This window comes from Pongo abelii, chromosome 2, assembly GCF_028885655.2.
Source record: "Pongo abelii isolate AG06213 chromosome 2, NHGRI_mPonAbe1-v2.0_pri, whole genome shotgun sequence".
Taxonomy (NCBI): Eukaryota; Metazoa; Chordata; class Mammalia; order Primates; family Hominidae; genus Pongo; species Pongo abelii.
In genome coordinates this window covers 93,370,102-93,386,313 of record NC_085928.1, presented here as the reverse complement: position 1 = coordinate 93,386,313, position 16,212 = coordinate 93,370,102, and the positions used below count along the sequence as shown (strand labels likewise).

The following is a 16,212-nucleotide window of genomic DNA, read 5'->3' as shown; positions in this document are numbered from 1 at the left end:
CGGTTTTACTGCTATTACTTAAAGAGCCATTTAAAAGATTTTCTATGGGATAAAGATTGGGTGATTTATCATGGTTTTATGCTTGTTTAATCTGCTCCACCTTCCCATTGTAAAATAAATATTGGTTTTAAAATAAATGGTTCTGCCCAGGTTTTGATGAGAAAAATTGCCCTGTAAATCACAAGCTCACGTGTGCCAAACTCTAAGTCCAGTGTTAACTAGCCTATTCTGAAGAAAAATAAGTCAATTTTATAGAACAAAATCTAAAGAAGACAATTACTTAAGTGTATTTTCAATGTTGCAATGCAACTAATTTAAGACATGAGCTTCTGTACCCCAAGTTTTTTAATTCTCAAAATAAGAACTAGTGGATATCAAACTGGTCCTCCAACTGGATTTTTTAAAAATGGGCTCTGTACTATAGTTTTTATTATACTCTTTCCGAATCCAATATACAAGTTATGTAACTGAAAATAAATACAATGAGGGTTATGTGATAACGTCTGAGGGTTATATGATAATATCTTTATCAATCACTTTTTTCATACACAGCCAAATCAATTTAATAGTCAGGTTCTTAGAATATTTCATAGTGTTCTGAAAAATTGACATTACAGTATACATATTTTCCTATAATAAGCATAGTGGTTAAAATGCTCTGGAAGTTATGAATGGTTTAAAGCAGTGCTTCACAAACTATTTAGGATGTAAAACTAGTTGACTATATTTTTCACTCCAGTATGTTGTGGGTTGACGATACATTTATAAAATACAATAAAAATTGCACTTGGATTTAGTGGCAGTGTCAAACTGCTATGAAAGTCTCTAAACCAGCACTCCAACAGAACCAGTGGCTCCAACAGAAATATCACAGGAGCCACATGTGTGATTTTAAGCTTTCTAGTAGCCACAATAAACATGTAAAAAGAAACGTTGAAATTAATTTTAACAACATTTTATGTAGTCCAATAGATCCACAACCTTATTTCAATATGTAATCAATATACAAATATAATGGAGATATTTAACTTTTTTAAAAAATGAAGTCATCAAAATCCAGCGTGTATACTCCACTTACAGCATGTCCCCATTCAGACTGGCCACATTTCAAGTATTCAACAGTCACATGTAGCTAGTGGCTGTTGTGTGGGAAAGTGTCATTTTAAACCATTACTCCCAAACTCTGCACCTCCCTCTTCATGAGGTGCAAAGTCCACATACCACACTTTGAGTAGTACTGTCTAAACTACTGCTCCCTTAAAAATGGCACCTTCATTTCTCTTCTATAATTTTCTGCTCTGTGTTTTAATTTGAGGGCTCCATTCCAGGTAAGTCCAACACTTATACAAAGAAATTAACAAACTCATGATTGCAGCTAACTTTATACATCCTTTCAGGAAAGGAATCTGCATTTATAAGGGATGGATACGGAGGGCCCCTCTGCTCTCCCTTCTCTAGAAGCAATCACTATTCTGAATGATATTGGTTTATTTCTTTCCCATCCATGTTTGTATACTTTTTCTACTGACTATGTTCTTAGGATTTAAATAAAGCAAAGAGAAAATTTGTTTGCACATTGCAGAGATATATGAATTTAATGTGTTTGGCTCACACAAATCCTGACCATATTCCATGGCAACCACTGAAACCCAATCACACACCTTTCTACCTTTGCACCCTCTGATCCTCTATTCATCCTTCATACCACACTGCTTTGATATATCATTTTCTTTCTGCTCTGTATTTAGACTCTGTTCCACCTTCTAGCCTGGATGATTTCTACCCATTGAGGTCAAAGCTTAAATATCACTTCTTCAAGTAACCTTTTTTGATCTGCCCTTTGCCCTGGTAAAATTAGGTTCCCTGTCAAACACTCTCACTTTTCCTATACTGCACTTACCAAAACTGTAAATAGTTTCTGTTGTTGTTGTTGTTATTGTTTTTGAGACGGAGTCTCGCACTCTCGCCCAGGCTGGCACAATGGCACAATTGGCTCACTGCAACCTCCACCTCCTGGGTTCAGGCAATTCTCCTGCCTCAGCCTCCCGAGTAGCTGGATTACAGGTGCCCACCGCCATGCCCGGCTAATTGTTGTATTTTTTAGTAGAGACAAGGTTTCACCACGTTGGCCAGGCTGAAGTAGTTATTTTTTTTACTGATTTGTTTAATGTCTCTCTCATTCATAAAAATACGTTAGCACCAGCATAATTAAAAGTATACAGTAGGTATCCACACATATTAATTGAGTGAATGAATGAATTTTCATTCTAAGAAGGCAGACTTAACCTGGTCATTATGTTTCTCAATCTCTAGTCGTGACACTAGCTTACAATGTGTATATCATATATATATATATATATATATATAGGGTATACCTGTTAATTAGAAGGTATATTTTCAAGAGTATGGCCATAAAGAAGTTATTCATGGTATATTCTTTTGACCTTCTATTTTCAATTGTCTCTATATTTAGCTCCTATTTTTCATTTCTAATACTGTTTGTATTTCTCTCTCTCTCTCTCTTTGTTCTTCTCTCTTTGTAGTTGATCAAGTTTGCCAAGTGCAAATGTGCTGTTTTAGTCTTTAAAATAATCATTTTTTGCTCGGTTGATCTTCTCTACTGTTTCTTTGTATTCTATTTCATTTTTGGTAATATTTTTGTATTATTCCTTCCCTCTACTGCATTTGGGTTTACTCTGCTATTTTATTTATACCTTTTTAGTTGAATCCTTAATTCCCTAACAATGTCTCCTTCCGTTACTAACGTATACATTTATGAGTTTATAAATTTCCCTCTATATACCTCTTTGTGTCCCACAAGAGTTAAAGTATGTACTAATTTCTATCATCATTTTTCTTTGACTCACAAATTATTGACAGGTACAGTTTTGAGTTTCCAAACGTATAAAGTTTTGAAAAGTATCAGTTTCTAATCTCCTGCTTTTTTCCTCTGAAATAAATAATGTAGTAAATATAATTTTTATTCATCAGCATTAAGACTTTCTATGTGTGTATATTATCTGTTAGTGGAGTTTGAAGTTCTATATATGTCTATTTGTCCAAGCTAACCAGTTATGTGGTTTAAACATTCTTTATCTTTTCTAAGCTTCTTAGCTTGTTTGATTTATCAATGTCTGAGAGAAAAATGGTTAAAACTCTCAGATTATGATTATATGGGTTCTCAATACATCTTGGTGATTGTGTCAATTTTTACTTTCTATATTTTTAAAAGGATGCTACTAGGTAATGTAGGCTCAGGATTAACTCTTCCTGGTGAATTGTTCTTTTATCATTAAATAATAACCCTTTATCTGTAACAATATTTTTGTTTTTAAAGTATATTTTGTCCAATATTAATAGTGTCACCAGCTTTCATTTGAATGATATTTATATGATGTATTATGTCAATTTCATCTATTTTCTCTTAATCTTCCCATGCTATTATCCTTAATTGGGTTGTTCCTTGTAAACAGTTAAAGAGAGTATAGCTGTTCTCTCTATCCAACTTAAGAATCTTTGCCTACAGATAGGTTTAATCATTTGTATATTGGCTTTGATTACTGATTATTTGGCCTCATTTCAACTAATTAATCTACAGCTTCTTAAAAGTCAGTAATTATGGCCTCTCACTGAACCAAGTACTGCATACCATAGCAAGCATTGCTGTATCTATCTTACACTCATAATTTAGCTGTTCTCAATAAATAATTTAGACACATTGGCAAATAATATTCTCTTAAAGCTTCAAGCTCATAAGTACTTATATAAGTAACACAGAAAATCCTCAACTAAGATGGCTAGTCCACTACTACTCTTATTTCTTTACCTATAACATGAAAATAAGTGAATCCACTTGTCATCTACCTCCAATGTTGCTGTACTTTCCTCTTCAACCTCCTCATTTTAAAAAATTTCTATTGGGAACAGCTCTCATTCTGTCTCTTCTACCTTTCTTCTTCCCTATCCCAGTCTCTCACACCTGTTACCTTGACAATTGCATTAGTATCTTTTCTCCCCCTGCCTTCATCCTACCACCTAACAATCCAACGTTTCCTCCAGTTAAATGAGGGTCGCATAGTATAAGTTAAGAAATTTGAACTTTACCCTACAGCTCAGTGTTTCTCAAACTGAATCCAAAGGCACAGTATCATAGCTCCAAACATTCTATGAGAATATGCTTTACATTTTTGTGGTTTTATTCCAATTAATGTCCTGAAGAATCTAAATGACAACCTGATAATTGAGGTATGCTTTCCAACAGCAGTGCCTGAGTTTGTCTTTTTTTTTTCCTCCGTCAACTCTGTTCTGTTCTCAGTATCACTGGACCCAAACAATCACTTTAAATGACAGCTTTTAACTTTCAGTGTGTCAGTGAGCACATCTGGCTGCTAGGTTGGCATGTCCTAATGCTAAAATTGTCCCATGTCTGCTATTGTGCTCTTCTTGAAGATAATTTGCAATGGAAAGATAGTGTCATGGAATAAGACTTTAATTTATTAAGTTATTTAATTAATGGAGACTTTGATATGACATCATAAAAACTCATAGTGTGGCAGAGTAATGGTCTATTTTAATTGTTATGGGCTAATGAGAAAAGAACAAAGGAAGAATTAACATGTAAATGATGTGCTTATATCAAATGAAAGCCAAAGATATTATGGGACAGTGCAAAAGGAAGTTTCCCAATTTTTCAAATAGAGAAAAGTGGTGAGCAAATTGAGTCATCATGTGGCTCTGAGTAGTAGAGGCATGCCACATTAAAAGAGTCTTCGCCATAGTAGTCAGCACACTTTATCGATGCAACACTAATTTATCAAATATATCTTAAATACTTCATCAATAAACAGTGAGTGTTAAACACTGTTCTAGGCACTAAGGATACAGAAGTCATAAGATAGGCAACTCTCCACCATCACAGAAGTTATATTCTGACAATAAAAAGATGAACATGAATTTATAATACAACATCAGGGAGTTATAAGTCTTGTGAAGAAAAACAAAGCAGGGCAAAGAGATGGAGGATGATGAGGGAGGAGGAAAGCTACAGTAGGCAAGATGATCAAGGGAGGATTCTCTGAGAAGATGACATTTGAGCAGACACCTAAGTGCAACAGGAGGCAAAGGCATACAAATATCTCGGGGAGAAGATTTCCAAACAAAAGCAAGAGCAAATACAAAGATGTTGAGAAGAACAGCAAGAAAACCAATGTCAACAGACTGCAGGGAGAAAGGAGAGTGGTATGAGACCAGGTAAAAAGAAGAGGGCTGAATCTTGAAGGGCCTTGAGGTCATAGCAAAAAGCCTGAATTTAATTCTGAGGATGCTGGGGAGTTACTACAGGTTTTTTGTTTTGTTTTGATACAGAGTCTCGCTCTGTCACCCACACTGGAGTGCAGTGGTGCAATCTTGGCTCACTGCAACCTCTGCCTCCTGGGTTCGAGTGATTCTCCAGCCTCAGCCACCTGAGTAGCTGGGATTACAGGCATCCATCACCATGCCCAGCTTATTTTTTGTATATTTAGTAGAGGGAGGGTTTTGCCATGTTGGCCAAGCTGGTCTCGAACTCCTGACATCAAGTGATCCACCCGCCTCAGCCTCCGTATTACAGGGTTTATACAGTTCATGCAGAATACCAGAAAGGCAGATGGGGACTGTGGGGATGGATACAGGTAGGCTTGTAGATTTGCTGGAGAAAATAAGGTAGTTTCTTCTGATTGTTTCTCTTTCTCCAGTGAAATAAGAAGTGAGACAATCGACTGATTGGGAGAGCTGGGGATGGCCATTGGAGAGTTGTGGTACAGGTGAAGATATAAAATAGTTTTCTCAGAAAGTAGAAGTATTAGGTAAACAATGCAGGATCACCATGTAGAACAGAGGATCCACTGCAGTCAACATAGTTGTGTGTCCTCCTCCATCCATCCACACTCAGGCCCAAAGTAGGTAGAAAGCTGAATGAGGGTCATAGTTTTGCCAGATAAGAATGACAGAGAAAGATGAGCAAAGGAGTTCAGTGTGCATGTAAAGAAGAGACGAACCACAGCATCTGAGCTGAGCAAGGAGGGAAGTGAGGACACGGGAGGATGACGGATTGTACATAAATGCTGTAAGTCAACAGATTGGAGGCCCCACAGGATCAAAGAACTGTTGGAGTAGAGATGCTAATGTCACCTGAGGCAGCAGCCCTGAAAAGATAGGAAGTGGTGGTCAGAGAGTGGGATGCTGTGAAACATACTTTGAAGGTTAGCATGGCATTTCATAACAAGGGCACTATTGGCATTTGGGGAAAACAATTCTTCATCGTGCATAACAGTCCCATGTACTGAATGACATTTAGCATCCTTAACTTCTGCCCTCTAAATGCCAGTAGCACTCCTTACATTTGCAATTACTCCCTAGGAGAGTGGTACTTCCTAGATTGTGAACCATTGGCCTGGGGTATGACTATGAGGTAGAGAGAGATATTTGCAAGTGAGAAACTCAGGGACCGGATAGACCAGGTATGAGTAGTCTCTGTGGATGTTTTTACTGAAAATGATGAGTATAAAGACAGGGCGCTGGGGGGAACATCTTCAATAAATACAGAGGAGTAGGCTGTAGAAGAGTTTTATGGCATGTGCTTTAAAAGCCTCTGCAGAGGAAGAGAAAAGGAACTGTCTAGAAGTGACAATGAACAATACCAGAAGACACCAACTCCACTGCCAGACACTGAGAAAAAAACAGACACCCCTGGAGAGAGTGATGGGGAAGCCTCCTTAAGAGTTTTCCAAGAGTATCAAGCACAGCTATCCAAAAGAACTTTCTGTGATGATGGCAATGTTGATATCTACGCCATCCTATAAGATAGACAATAGGCACATGTACTTCTTCGCCCTTGAAATGAGGCCAGTGTGTCTGAGGATCTGAATTTTTTACTTTGATTTGAACTAATTTAAATGTAAACAGTCAGATGTGGCTACTGACTAACAAATTGGATGGGGCAGAAGAGTAAAAGGTGAAGGAAGCATTCAGAAGACAAAATTCTTCTTAATCTCTGAGTCTTGAGGAAAAGGGCAAGGGCAGGTATGAGTCTAGGGAAGTTTGTACATTTGTAGCAGGAAGAGGTGAGGAGCATCTAACAGCACAATAGCATCAGCATTTCCAATAAGCAGGATTCCAAAAATTCATTTTAATTTATTTCAGCCTCCTCTCAGACTAAATTCTATATCACATTGTTGTGGAAGACCCTTAAAAAAACCCCTCAAATATCTAAAATATCACCATCATGTAAGAATTATTTCTTCTCCTAAGAAGCATCTGGTATTAATGGACTATGACTATCGCGTGTTTTCTAAGATCTAAGTGTCCCTTCCCTCCAAAGACTGGCTTTCTATAGCTAACAAAGGAAAATGTAACAATTGACAATTCCCTGTTAAAAGATTTTGTTTTCATTTGGAAATATATTTCTTGCTGTTTGCATTTCTATTAAAAATATAAAGAAATTTGTTCTTTGGTATCCCAAACGAAGTAAAAGCATTCTAATTGGTTGCATTCACAAGTCTACAATTTGCGCCTTAACAAAATTATTTTTGAAAAGGTCATAACCTGTACCCACATGCCCACCCAACCACACACACAGACATCCAGAATGGTCTTGTGATCACGCCTTCAGAAGTTTGGCTGCAAAGTTACAAGCAACAACTGCCCATCTGCACCCACCAACCTAGTGAACAATGCCAGTCTGGGACCCAAGGACTATTTACTCAACAGAAGAATTCCAACTTCAGGCAGGGGATAGGCAAAGTCCAGATAACATTTAGATATTTCTTGACATTGCATTTGATTGGAAATAAAGGAAAAGTAAAGCATTTCTGGTTAGTTTTTGTTTCTTAGTGTCTCTAGTTCCCATTTTATTTCAATCAAAATATCAAAATACTCTTTAGCCCATAGAGGGGACAGAGTTCCTAGTTTAATAAACCCTAAAATATATAATTAAGATACAGCCTCTGTAGGGTTACTCAGCACAACACTATAATTGCTCAGATTCCCTAATGGATTCCCCAGTCAATTTCTCTGCATCCTTGAGGCAAAATCTTTTCCTTAAGTGTCCTCACCTAGACCAGGTGCTAGGTGTCCTTCCTAGCCTCCAGGTCCCACAGGCCCATTCATCCCTAAGGGGGTCTTATATATTAACCTCGCTTCTGAACTCTAAGCACTGGCAAAAGGCAGAAGGCTCAAAGAACCTAACAGCCCATAGGTAACTACAATGTTGGTAAGGTGGATTCTGCCAGATGCCAGCCTTGGATCCATTTTGGGTCCATACAGATTTATGCTTCCACTATAACGAATTCCATAATTTCTAATATGTGACCCAGGGTTGAACTAAGAAGTTATTCTTGCTTTCCCCTTTAGTTTTCCCTAATGGGACTTTGATCAACATGAAAACCAAAAATATCCTGGTGCTAGACCATTAACACTAGTTAACTATTCCAGTCTGTGGCCACTGTCAAAGATAGCCATCTTGTAATTGAATTCCACTGGTGACAAGAAGACTCAAAACAGAGTAGGTGAACGGATTGCTTAAAGTCCATCTCAGCTACTGAGGAGAATGAAGAGCAGCAGAAACTGAATTATTAATTCCCAACTCTATTCACAAGCCCCCTCTGGTGGAGGAAGTATTAGTAATGAAACAGCTATAACAATAACCAAAATTTTTTTAAAAAAGAAAAGGCAATCCACAACAAAACAATCAGCCCCTGCAGAAATGAGAGTCAAGTATAGTGATTAGCAAATACGAGGTGCAACTGGAAAACCACTTACAGATGAAGCAGTATGATGAATGATTTACCAAAAGGTCAACACCGCTCTTTCATCTTCATCACCCATCAGTTTTCCATCGCCCTCAATTTGGCACATAACAGAAAGCAGGGCATAAAATATTCCCCATAAAAATTAATCTTATTTTGCAACATTAAAAAAAGAAACATATAGTTGGATATAGTTGAAGCGTATGGGCCAGCTTCTCAATTAGTACTCCTAGCATACATTAGAAAAAGCGTTGACATTTAAAGCCCTATTACAAGAGGTAATGTTCTTAGCAAGTTCCAGAACTCTCTGCCCTATTCTTGCCTTGCTGACCTACTATTCTCAAGCGAAGGAAGGGGTCAGTAATCCCCCTACCAAATACCACACCAATGGTGGCAGGAGGGGAGCACGTGACAGCATTTCCCCTTTTACTCCCCTGGAGGCCAAACTTCTTTGCAATCTCTGCTTTTAGCTAGTGTGGATGCCAGGCTTTCAACCTTGCTATGCCTGCAATACTTTCTGACAGATGAGCTATGAGATGTAGTACCTTCCCACTCCCATTTGACAACATTTGTACAAAAAGAAACACAATGCCAGGGGAAACTATGTTTTTAGGCAGGAGGGATTCTGAAAATGAACTTATCTGCAAACTTCTAGATCCCCTTAACCAGACCTGAAAAAGACATTAATCTATTTTAACTAAACTGATTAAATTGATTTAATCAGAAAGTGGGTCACTTCCCTCCTCCCTATCCTGTCTCTGAATTTACTAATTGTTTCTCCGGCTTTGCCCAATCAATAAGATATTTTGCATCTTGCAGATATAATCTAAGTTATCAGAGTTAGTAAAAATTCCTCTTCCCGGACTCTGGTTAAAGTGGGTACCTAAATATCTGCTTATTTATTTATGTCATTGTTATTTGCAGATTTTCTTTTTTAAGAAAAGCAGAATCAAAATGAAAGAAAAGGTCAAAAGAGTCTGGAAAAAAAGCTACCTACAGGGATGTTCATCACTGCATTATTTATAATAGTAAAACTTGGAAATCTTAAATTTCCAAGCAAAAGAAGACTGTTCAAATTAATTATGGTATAGCCATGAAGTGGGATACAGTCATCATCACATAATGAAGTTTTGATCAATGACAGACCACATATATAATATCAATCCCATAAGATTATAATGGAGCTAAAAAATTCCTACTGCTTAGTGACGTTGTAGTTGTCATAAAGTCATTGTGCATGCATTACCTTTTCTAGGTTTAGATATGCAACTGCTTACCATTGTGTTACAGTTGCCTAAAGTATTCAGTACAGTGATGCTCACATGAGTATGAAATTGTCTAATGACACAGTTTTCATTAAGTGAGGCATGACTACACTATGCAGACATTGAAAATTAAGTGGTGGAATATTTAATAACATGAAAAAAGATTTGTGGTACTATTAAGGGGGGAAACACATTGCAAAACAGTACACACTGTAATATATTTATTGAGAGTTGTTATCTTTGTATACCATTGGTTTGACAAACATTCATTGGTCAGCCATCTTCCATTCATAGCCTGTTCTCTCCAGCATTCCTTGCACTTGGGAATTGTTCTATAAAATAAAATATTGAAGAAGAAGACTGCTAGGTAGGACTTTTTTTTTTTTTTTTTGAGACGGAGTCTTGCTTTGTCACCGAGGCTGGAGTGGAGATGGAGTCTCACTCTGTCACCCAGGCTGGACTGCAATGGCGCGATCTTGGCTCATTGCAACCTCCGCCTCCCAGGTTCAAGCGATTCTCCTGCCTCAGCTTCCCAAGTAGCTGGGATTACAGGCACACACAACCACACCTGGCTAATTATTTTTTCTATTTTTAGTAGAGATGGGGTTTCACCATGTTGGCCAGGCTGGTCTCGAACTCCTGACCTCAAGTGATCCAACCGCCTTGGCCTTCTAAAATGCTGAGATTACAGGCGTGAGCCACCATGCCCGGCCTAGATAGGGCTTTTTTTCTTGTCTGATTAAAAAGAGCGGATTTATCTAACAGGTCTCTTTTTGTATTTATCCTTTATCTTTCCAATCTAAACATAATGTCTGGAGGAACAGCAGCTTCATTGTGACCATGAAGACAAAAAAATAACATGCTAAGAACAGTAGAAGAGAAATGCCAAAACATCAGCTCTAGATTATCCTCTAAAGACTTGGAGAAAGTCACTATTGGTTGGATTTTCTTTATTTTGCAGCTGAACACATTCCTGATACACAGGATATTCTGTTTTTGTTTTTTGCTTATCTGTGGCTTTTATACTTTCTACCATAAGTATGTACTGTTTTAGCATAAGAAAAAAATACTGGATACAAGAAAAAGGGTCTTTTGTATTCTTCAAGAGAAATCTAGAGGCTGTGAGGTGGAGTCTCAATTCATCCAAGGAACAAAAGCACAGGCAAAGAAGACATGCCAATAATAAAATTCTTAGCGTTGCTTAACATTATTAATATTTTCATTCCCTTCAACATAAACTGTTTACAGCTATTAGTATTACTGTTTTTCTAGTCACGGAACACTTAAGATCTACTATGGTGCCAGGTGCTACTTAAGGCACCAAGTATCCAAACAATAAGGCAGCCCATGACCAAAAGGAACTGTAACAACCAAATAAAGAGGAAAAACCTAGCCGAGTAAAACACACTGCCTAACATTGCTCAGCTGGTTAATGGTGAAGCCAGGACTGGAATGCAGGTCTCTTGACTCCTAATGACCTTCATCACCCTATCATATGCTTAACCCACTTACCATTTAGAAGAAAGAAGTGCAGCTTGCTACCAGCACAGTGCTCTCGGAGCAAACGGGAAATACTAAGCATTAGTATCTGGCCAAAAGATGTAAGAAAAACTCTGGTGAGAGTATTTAAGGAGAATGATCTAGATGGGGGTCAAAAAACATCAGAGATAGAACTTGTTCTTCATTAATTAGCATTTATAGTTATAGCAGGATTGTTTTCCCTAAATAAAGGGAAAGGTCTCCTTGAATGGGGCAGAAAGGATTCCACTTTTTGGCTGGGCGCAGTGGCTGATGCCTGGAGTCCCAGCACTTTGGGAGGCCAAGGCGAGTGGATCACCTGAGGTCAGGAGTTCAAGACCAGCCTGGTTAACACGGTGAAACCCCATCTCTACTAAAAATACAAAAATTAGCTGGGCATGGTGTTGGGCACCTGTAATCCCAGCTACTCGGGAGGCTGAGGCAGGAGAATTGCTTAAACCCGGGAGGTGGAAGTTGCAGTGAGCTGAGATCGTGCCATTGCACGCCAGCCTGGGAGACAAGAGCAAAACTCCGTCCCCCCCCCCAAAAAAAAAAAAAAAAGAGAGATTCCACTTTTTATCTATCTATACCACACCGAATCAGTTGAGCAATTCATTGACCACAGATTTTAATCTCGGCCAACCACTATAGTGGGGAAAGAAAACATAGCAGTACAATCAGCTGTTGGATACCACAGGCAACTTGACAAGTCAGTGACAACTTGGCCTATTTATTCATCTTTTAACCATTTGTTCTGGTGTCTGTGTAGTCACAATCAAAGAATAGTCCCTAAGAATCCATGGAGTTTCATTGAAATGGAGTTAAGGCTTTGGATCATATGCAGAATCTCAGTACTATTCCAGGAGAAGGGCAGCCACATTGCCTCTGAAGGGCCAAAACATAGGGTAGTGAAGAGTAGGAGAATATGCCAGCCCAAAATATGCCACTTTAGCCTAAGGATTATGTTGAGCTAAAGGCACATTAAAATACAAAACAAAACCCAGCAAGAAGAGTTCTCTAACCCTCCCCTTTTTCTTCCTGAAAGCAGGAGACAAAACCCCCATATAGAAGACGTCCCACTATACCAGAAGGAAAGTCACATTCTTATCATCAAGGATGGGAAAATGAGACTAGGAAAAGTCTGTACACACAGATCTTGTTAAAGTAATTCTTATCTTCCTTTAGACTTTCCACACGGTTTAGTTACTTTTCCACAACTGCCTCTCTTTGTTCAAGCTAATATAAAACCATCTAGGTTTTGCCACTTCTTTGAGTCTCCATTTCCTTAGGAGGTATCTCATGTCACATAAAACTTATATTAAATAAATGTGCATGCTTTTCTCCCGTTAATCTGTCTTATATTCATTTAAGTCTTAGGCCCAGCTGAAAAGAAAACCCTAAAAGAGTGTGCAATTTTGCCTCCTCTACAGTATCCATCTTGAAAGCTGACAGTTCACTCTCAATATGCTTTAAGAATAAGAACAAGTGGGGGTATGTTTTTTAGCCATAGTTATTCATAACCCAAACAAATAAGTAAAGGATAATATAAGTGCCAAAAATATAAATGCTATCTGGATTCACACATATCTTATTTGAGTAACTGTCATTTTATACTGTGGTAATCTGTTTGCATGTCTGCCTTTCCACTAAACTATATGCTCCCTAAAGGCAAGGACCATTTCCTTTCATCTTTGCTAAGAATGTCCAAGCCTTCCTCCTTCCAAGGCTCGAACTAGATTCCAACTATAAAAGTCTATAAAATATGACAGCAATTTGGACTGAAAGTCCTTCATTCCAAACTATCCTATTTAAAAAAAAAAGTCAACTTTTTAACATTTCCAAAATATCCTGAAGGAAGGGAAAAATCACACATTAAATTCTGTCAAGTAACATTTACCTCCTGAAGCCCTGACTAATCGGAAATGACTGGACTTGGCAGCTCCTTTTATCACTTGGTCTATCAGCTAAATTCAGCTCCTGTTGTGCCAATTGAAAAATGCCAACATCCCTTCCCATCTCATACAACATCCCATCCTGCCAATGACTCTAGGGTCTGTCTGGCAATCTGGTGTGACCACTCCTCATCAGATCAAAATATAAATTACAAACTAAACTTAAAGTGTCCAAGTAGCCCCAACCAGAAGAGCAATGATGAAGTTAGAAGAGATGAGAAGGGTGCCAGATTCATTACTATTGATTCCCTGCTGGTCTTTCAATGTCACGGAAAGATGTCCATTATAGTTCTATGAAGAGCATTTGGCTCAGTTTAAACTCTTTTGTTTTCAGTTCCTTAAAAAAAAATCAACCACAAAGGATAAACAACTAGAAATTGATGGAGCCCAAAAGGTTTCTGCAGAATGAGAAGCCTTCATCACTGCACCCTAATAATGTAAATCTGCTCCTGCAGAGTCCAATACATGTATTTATTAAGTCTCACCACTGCCATCCTGGTAACCCAGAGAAGAAGCCAATCTATAATGACTCAAGCCACATTTCATAATAGACTCCAAAGGACACATGATGTCATTTGCTAAAATGACTCAATCCAGATGGAAAGCATTCTGACCTATACATAATTGATTGACCTTAGCTATGCTTTCCCAGTTATTTATATACTATCATATGCATGAATGTATATCAGTGGTATTTACACTTGGCAGCTACTTTTAAGAACACATTATTCAATTGGGATTTGAAGCTTTTTACGACCATTTCCTGACCAAACATTCATAAATGACGAACAAGGAAAGATGTTATCTTAAAAATAATGTTTAATAGGCTCTGGAGAGTTTAGAGAAGCTTTGCTACTCTAGTTATTTTAAATCACAGGGGACAAGATCTATGTACATAAAGCTGAGTTCAAACCCTGAAACTGAGGATACCAAAGGACATTTTATTTACTTTCCAGTTTGGAGCTCAATAATGATAGTAAAATATGCTGTACAGAAGGGATGGAATGTTTTAGATACATGTAAGAAGAGCATCAACTGTGGTGAAGGTAGTTAGAGACAATAACAAATTATCAGAATTTAACCATGAATTTCATTTTCCAAAAGAGGTTAGCTACAAATTAAATAATACCCAGATAATCAAGAGAGTTTCAAGATAATCATAGAAGGAGAGGCAGATAGATTAGGGAAGGAAAATAGGCAGCAAGCATGTCTTTACTCCCATTAGGAATATCCAAGGCAGACATCCATAACTGATTACTGAATTCTTAACCACAGAGCCCTCACTTGGCTCAAAATACTTTTCCAATAGTACTCCAGGCAAACACCATCAACCAAACAGTCTTGTCTTAATAATATAAACAGAGAAAGTTGTATCTTATTTACTGATCAAATTAATTCTATTTATTGTTACCATATACTCCAAGATTCAATCTAAAACTAAACAGGTTTTTAAATTCAAAATTTAAAGTCACATCTTTGAATCCTAAGAAAATGTTAAGTCAAATTCAGTAGTTTTCCATACTTCATGGTAGGCTAGAATGACCCTTAATGTAAATGAAAAGCAAGCAGGAAAGCTAAACAGGATAAGATGAAAATGCTTATATGTTCACATAGGAGTATTATATAGCAGTGAAAAGGAATGAACTACGGCCACATGCAACCATAGGAATAAATCTTAGAAACAGAAATCCAAGTGGCAACAGCACATGGAGAAGACTACATACAGCAGTGCTTTCCAAGTAGCATGCCTCAGTAAGTGGGTTATAAGGGTTCCCAATCCCCTTAGTTCTGGGGTGAATAGTACCTGGAGTAGCCAAAGTCTTGTGTCAAGTCATGAGCATTTATATCAGGAGGTTCTAGAATATTTTCAAGTTCTATGTATGCCATGACGGAAGAAGTTAGGAAGCACTGACATACAATAATTCTTTCCAAAGATTAAACCATTATAACGCCATTTTATAATACTTAAAAACTAAAATATATCTGCTCAGGCATATATATATATATATATACACATATATATGTATATATGTGTATATATATACACATGTGACAAATTTATTTCAAAATGATAAAAGAAAAGCAAGGAAAACATGAATGGATAATTCATCCAGTACATCCATTCATTCAGTATAATGGTTACTGCTGGAAACAATAGGCAGGAGATGAGTTAGGTACAAAAACACTTCAGTAGATGGTAATGTTACAGTTCTTAAGGTAGATGGTGGTTCGTGGGTGTTTAGTTTATTATACTCCAAGCATATTATTTTATAAATACAACATGTTATATACTACTTTTCTCAAAACATCAAGGTTAAGAAGGAAGGAAACTTTTTAGCTGATTTTGAGTCAATTTTTCACAGTTGAATCTCAATATGGCAATTCAAGAATAGATACAACTATTTTGGGAAGACTGAAACTCAGAGGTCAAGATTTTGTCCTCATGCAACTAGAATAGTCCAAAGGTTTCTAACAGTCAACTCATGTACCCTATTTAATGATTACAAGATTTTGTTCTAATCCAAGTGAGTATTAATGAAAAATTGTTGTAAACCTAAAGTTATATTTCCCCACTGAAACAAAAATATCACAAAACCCATATGTAAGTCTCTTAGTTAAGATCCATTTAGTTATAAAAAACAAAAACCGACTTGAAGTGTTCAAGTAAAAGGAGGATTCTGGATGAGGAATTAG

General features: G+C 37.4%; 1 protein-coding gene across 27 annotated transcripts in view; it reads right to left on the bottom strand.

The window, feature by feature from the left end:
- Positions 1 to 16,212, bottom strand: part of FHIT (fragile histidine triad diadenosine triphosphatase) — a 1,506,756-nt gene that overhangs the window by 1,195,177 nt on the left and 295,367 nt on the right. The window lies entirely within an intron of this gene.